Raw genomic sequence first — 7,335 nt, 5'->3', positions numbered from 1 at the left:
GTGGTTCTGAGGTAACTGATGGTCTCCTTCATATTTATCTTGGTGGTTCTGAGGTAACTGATGGTCTCCTTCATATTTATCTTGGTGGTTCTGAGGTAACTGATGGACTCCTTCATATTCATCCTGGTGGTTCTGAGGTAACTGATGGTCTCCTTCATATTCATCCTGGTGGTTCTGAGGTAACTGATGGTCTCCTTCATATTTATCTTGGTGGTTCTGAGGTAACTGATGGGCTCCTTGATATTCATCCTGGTGGTTCTGTTGTTACACTGATACACCCATGTGTTCTGTTGCCCTAATGCTTGGACTGCTAGTCTTCTCATTTCTTACCTGGAAGGAAACAAACAAAACATAAACAAATATTCACCATGGTTTGACACGCACGCACGCACGCACGCACACTCACTCACTCACTCACTCACTCACTCACTCACTCACTCACTCACTCACTCACTCACTCACTCACTCACTCACTCACTCACACTCATCTTCTGTAAGCAACAGAATAAGAAAAATACATTTGAGAATAGAGGAAACCCCCTATGTCAGCATGTGTCAATCTAAGACTATCAACGACAGGGCTCGTTGGTGATTATAGTGGTGGTGGAGTTGGGCCTTGGCTGATGTCGTTTTTAGGGTGGAGTGAGTCGGGACTTCAGCATCACTCTTTATTGTCCCTATGAGGGTACGTCATGATCATGTCAGTTTCTACTTTCTCACCCCCCCTCTCTGTTTCCATCATTCTGTTGGAGCCCACGATGACTCAGCCTCCCAATATTCTGTCATCACTCCTTTCTTCTCAGGCCCAAACTATAAGGTTGTACTACAGTTATACACCCAGCAGGATTATGTCTCAGACTTGTTGGCCTCCTGTAGCAGTACTGTAGCTGAACCACTGGACATATCACATACAAGTACAACTTTAAATGAACAGTTTAGGAGGCACTTAAAACATGGAGTATTTGATTTTGTGTAGGATTTTCATAAACACTAGCAATACATGCTAACAGTCAAACACAAAGCATGAAGACTTACAAACACATATGCTACTCACAAACATTTACAACACTGTATAACAAACACGTGTTCACGTCATACATACGGTAAACAGTCACATGGACACGTGTGAGTAGTGATGCCAACTTAGCAATTTTTAGCAACAAATCGACCTGCCTCTAGCAACTTCCCCTAAAAATTAGTTGGCAACACTGCGTGTGAGTGTGACAGAGAGAAAGAGACACTGTGTGTGTTTGTGTATGGCCCTAACATGCCCTAGCTTCTATGTGTTGAGGACAGGGTCTTACCCTAACCCTAGAGTGTATGTCTCGAGGAGAGGGGGTGTAACCCCAACCCTAGAGTGTATGTCTCGAGGAGAGGGGGTGTACCCCAACCCTAGAGTGTATGTCTCGAGGAGATGGGGTGTACCCCAACCCTAGAGTGTATGTCTCGAGGAGAGGGGGAGTACCCTAACCCTAGAGTGTATGGAGGAGAGGGGGAGTACCCTAACCCTAGAGTGTATGGAGGAGAGGGGGAGTACCCTAACCCTAGAGTGTATGGAGGAGAGGGGGAGTACCCTAACCCTAGAGTGTATGGAGGAGAGGGGGTGTACCCTAACCCTAATAATAATAATATGCCATTTAGCAGACGCTTTTATCCAAACCCTCGAGTGTATGTCTCGGGGAGAGGGGGTGTACCCCAACCCTAGAGTGTATGTCTTGAGGAGAGGGGGTTACGCTAACCCTAGTGTGGAGTCAGAAAAAAGTATTTGATCCCCTGCTGATTTTGTACGTTTGCCCACTGACAAAGAAATTATCAGTCTATCATTTTAATGGTAGCTTTATTTGAACAGTGAGAGACAGAATAACAACAAAAAAATCCAGAAAAACGCATGTCAAAAATGTTATAAATTGATTTGCATTTTAATGAGGGAAATAAGTATTTGACCCCCTCGCAATCAGAAAGATTTCTGGCTCCCAAGTATCTTTTATACAGGTAACGAGCTGAGATTAGGAGCACACTCTTAAAGGGAGTGCTCCTAATCTCAGCTTGTTACCTGTATAAAAGACACCTGTCCACAGAAGCAATCAATCAATCAGATTCTAAACTCTCCACCATGGTCAAGACCAAAGAGCTCTCCAAGGATGTCAGGGACAAGATTGAAGACCTACACTAGGCTGGAATGGGCTACAAGACCATCGCCAAGCAGCTTGGTGAGAAGGGGACAACAGTTGGTGCGATTATTCGCAAATGGAAGAAACACAAAAGACCTGTCAATCTCCCTCGGCCTGGGGCTCCATGCAAGATCTCACCTCGTGGAGTTGCAATGATCATGAGAACGGTGAGGAATCAGCCCAGAACTACACAGGAGGCTCTTGTCAATGATCTCAAGGCAGCTGGGACCATAGTCACCAAGAAAACAATTGGTAACACACTACGCCGTGAAGAACTGAAATCCTGCAGCGCCCGCAAGGTCCCCCTGCTCAAGAAGGCACATATACAGGCCCGTCTGAAGTTTGCCAATGAACATCTGAATGATTCAGAGGAGAACTGTGTGAAAGTGTTGTGGTCAGATGAGACCAAAATGGAGCTCTTTGGCATGAACTCAACTCGCCGTGTTTGGAGGAGGAGGAATGCTGCCTATGACCCCAAGAACACCATCCCCACCGTCAAACATGGAGGTGGAAACATTATGCTTTGGGGGTGTTTTTCTGCTAAGGGGACAGGACAACTTCACCGCATCAAAGGGACGATGGACGGGGCCATGTACCGTCAAATCTTGGGTGAGAACCTCCTTCCCTCAGCCAGGGCATTGAAAATGGGTTGTGGATGGGTATTTCAGCATGACAATGACCCAAAACACACGGCCAAGGCAACAAAGGAGTGGCTCAAGAAGAAACACATTAAGGTCCTGGAGTGGCCTAGTCAGTCTCCAGACCTTAATCCCATAGAAAATCTGTGGAGGGAGCTGAAGGTTCGAGTTGCCAAACGTCAGCCTCGAAACCTTAATGACTTGGAGAAGATCTGCAAAGAGGACTGGGACAAAATCCCTCCTGAGATGTGTGCAAACCTGGTGGCCAACTACAAGAAACGTCTGACCTCTGTGATTGCCAAAAAGTGTTTTGCCACCAAGTACTAAGTCATGTTTTGCAGAGGGGTCAAATACTTATTTCCCTCATTAAAATGCAAATCAATTTATAACATTTTTGACATGCGTTTTTCAGGATTTTTTTGTTGTTATTCTGTCTCTCACTGTTCAAATAAACCTACCATTAAAATTATAGACTGATCATGTCTTTGTCAGTGGGCAAACGTACAAAATCAGCAGGGGATCAAATACTTTTCACTGTATGTCTCGAGGAGAGGGGGTGTATCCTAACCCTAGAGTGTATGTCTCGAGGAGAGGGGGTGTACCACAACCCTAGAGTGTACGTCTCGTGGAGAGGGGGTGTACCCCAACCCTAGAGTGTATGCACTGAATGTACATACCCAGACAGTATGCTCAGCCTGCTGTTTCCACGGCGGCCGTGACACATTCATGGTGGGGGGGTTCCAGGGGCCCCGGACGGAGCCTCTCTGAGGGGCCCTCATCCTGAGGCCAGGGAGCCACAGGGCCCACAGGGAGCCACAGTGGTGCTGATTAGAACATACATGTCAGTTTGAGCTACTTGGGCTGGGCCGGCCTGGGATCACTCCTAACTGGTTCTGGTGCTTTGCTGTTAGGCTGGGCTGATGCTGTGCCTGTTGGCTGGGGCTTTGGACACCGCAGGGGGCGGAAAGGACTCTTCCGGAACCAGTGAGGTGGATGATGGGGTCAGCGACCTTGGCATGCAGGAGGAGGAGGGATGTACAATTAAGTGGAGGACTGGGGCTATTTCAGGAGCCATGGATTCTATCGTAGACGCTGCACACACACACAAGCTGATGCGAACGGGCATGCGCCCACACACACACACACTCGCACACATACACACACTCACACACTCGTACACACACGCACACGAACACACACACACACACACACACTGTACGCTGGCCTACATGGCCAGGATACAGGCAGGCGATAACAACAGAGTATGTCCCCTTACATAACACACACAGTGCACAAACTGAATAGGAGCAGACCGTTCAATTCATGTCGGGAAGCCTCCCTCTAATAATAAAGTGCTGCTTCGTCCAAAATGACGTCAAAAGGGGTGTGGGGGGGGGATCAAGTCGTACCCAAACGAGCTGATCGGCCCTGCGGGACCAGAGGTCAGCAGATCAACCTATTTTTAGTAACCATCAAAGGGCCTGAAATAAAAATAGTGCTGCACGGGCCTCTGGGTAGCGTACCTGTCTATCAGGCTTATAGCGGGCTGTGAATATGAGCAGGGGAAACGTTTGATGATATTTCAAAAGGAGCAAGTAATGACCGAAATCTCTTTAGCTGCCAGCGGGGCAGACACAGTGTGATGTTTGGCCTTTGGTTAGGCTGTGGAGAGGATTGGCATCCACAGGTGTCATGGTTATCCTCTGCGCGTGGCTGCTGTTCACTGGACCAGGAAGTCTAAGGACTACTACTACGATAACATATTAGGGATCTACTTTCCCAATAATGTGGGACGGTGCAGCTACAGTTTAAAGGCCTTCCATAGACCTGATGGCATGGTCAACTTTGGCTAGCAGTGGCAACAGAGACTAGGGCTAAAGACAACTTTAAATAGGTAAATACATTTGAGAATTTTCTCTCTTCAGTTACTTTTCAAGATCGTAAGAAGTGGTCCGATCCAATTCACATGAGGCAGACAAGCCCACAGACAGAATTCATTCATTTTGTATCATACACTTCACAAAGTTATCACCTATCTGCTGGACTAAGATAAGTATATCAACAGAATTAATAATGGGCCAAACAAACCTGAGTGAAATTCCCTGTCCAACACCACAAGAGGTTCAGAATCAGGTCTTTTCTGTCTCCTCCACAGTGGTGGAGAGGTGAGGGGAGGAGAGATGGGGGAGGAGAGATGGAGAGATGAGGGGGAGGAGAGATGGAGAGATGAGGGGGAGGAGAGATGAGGGGGAGGAGAGATGGAGAGGTGGGATGGAGAGATGAGGGGGAGGAGAGATTGGGGAGGAGAGATGGAGAGATGAGGGGGAGGAGAGATGAGGGGGAGGAGAGATGGAGAGATGGGGGGAGGAGAGATGGAGAGATGAGGGGGAGGAGAGATGGGGGGGTGGAGAAATGGGGATGGAGAGATGAGGGGGTGGAGAGGTGGAGAGATGAGGGGGAGGAGAGATGGAGAGATGAGGGGAGGAGAGATGAGGGGGAGGAGAGATGGAGAGGTGGGGGGGAGAGATGGAGAGATGAGGGGGAGGAGAGATGGGGGAGGAGAGATGGAGAGATGAGGGGGAGGGAGAGATGAGGGGGGGGAGAGATGGAGAGATGAGGGGGAGGAGAGATGGGGGAGGAGAGATGGAGAGATGAGGGGGAGGAGAGATGAGGGGGAGGAGAGATGGAGAGATGAGGGGGAGGAGAGATGGAGAGATGGGGGGGTGGAGAGATGGAGAGATGGGGATGGAGAGATGAGGGGGTGGAGGTGGAGGGAGAGGGACAGGCACAGGCAAGTCATGTAAACAACAACTGTGGTATAGGATGAAGCATAGGATTAAAGGGCCAAATGATACCATGTTACATATAAAATCAGTAAAGCAAGACATCCTTGCTATCCTCACCTTCCTTACAAAAAGGCATAATCTTCTCTGCCAAGTTTGACCTTCAAAGTGAATAGGCTCCTGGCTCAGAATGCTGGAGGGCCATTTCTAATATATCCTTTCCTCTGACATGCTTGAGTAGATAGATAGCAGAGCAGTGAGCACATAACAATGTATGACCATAAAACATAGACTAGGTCAGACGTGAAACTCATCTCATCAATATTTCAGGTGGGGTACTCTACAAAAGTACTAGCTATATCGGACATTGATTACAGTAGACTATCAATCTCTGGATTTAGTCCAAAAACATTTTCAGGGCCCATTCTACACAATTTTCACACAAAAATGTTGATGGATATACCTGGATCTCAGACATAGACTACATGTCTGAACAAGTTTAAACTCCCCAATGCAAAAATAAGCAACAATATATAGTAAACATTACTAACCATGCTTCGTGGTGACAATGGGCATGGACTAGTATATGGAAGCAGAATAGCCTGGCTAGCTAGCTACAATCTTAATGCGTTTTGAGAGCCAACTGTTGTTCGATGACTAAGGTTAGTTCAGTACTGCAGCTAACGTTAGTTAACTAATTAGTTGTAGGCTTACCTCTACGGTCCATTGCAGCCTTATTGTGCGTGTTGATGCTTACAATTGTGCTGTCGACTAGCCACACGCGTGCAACAGATAAACCGTTTACCGTTTCAGAACCAAACGAAATCAAACAGAGAAAACGGAACAACCAAACGAAACGGGGAGGGACCTGCCTGAATTTGTCCAATTGAAACTCTCGTTTTCGTTAAACGGTTTCTGTTGGATAACGTTTTGCAACAGACGAAACGTTTTGCAACAGAATCGGCGTAATGAATACACTCCTGAATGCGAGTTAACTAACAGTATCGTTACTGTTGCTAGCAAGTAACGTTACTGAGTTTCAAAGTTCAAACACCATTTCGCTTGCACCATTTTGACCACGGCATTCTGAGAGACGTGTGAAAGAGTACACGTCTTACTGCCTATTATTATATCTAGCTATATCGCATGCTCACGTTGGCATGATTCATGTATTCGACAAGAGTATATTTATTTATAGTGAGTGGGCTAACGTCATCAAATCTGAATTTCCGGGGTCACGATTGTTGGCATAGTTACATGGCATGGATTCGATTATCGTTCATGTCACGGGCCATAGATCGCGCCCCGCGTCTCAGCATAATCGAATCCGCCCATTGATGCTGCAACATGTTAGCTAGCTATGTGATGTCGTGCTATTGACACTCCTGTAGCTCAGTTGGTAGAGCATGGCGCTTGCAACGCAAGGGTTGTGGGTTCGTTTCCCAAGGGGGGCCAGTATGAAAAATGTATGCACTCACTAATTGTAAGTCGCTCTGGATAAGAGCGTCTGCTAAAAGACTAAAATGTGCTGCTAAAAATTGTTTTAGTTTGTTGCAAAAATAATCCGTTTTTCATTAGTGACAAAATTATAACCTTGTAGCTATTATGCCAAACAATATTGCCATCAATCAATCAATGATAAACCCATATTATAAAGGGGCAGTTGTCTGAAGTTGTCTAAATCTAGTATTGCCTGGATGAAGTGCATGGATTTTTGTGACAAGAATAGAGTATAATAAGATA

The sequence above is a fragment of the Coregonus lavaretus genome (assembly GCF_964263955.1).
Source record: "Coregonus lavaretus genome assembly, chromosome: 28".
NCBI lineage: Eukaryota > Metazoa > Chordata > Actinopteri > Salmoniformes > Salmonidae > Coregonus > Coregonus lavaretus.
Note: the sequence above shows the minus strand (reverse complement) of the source record.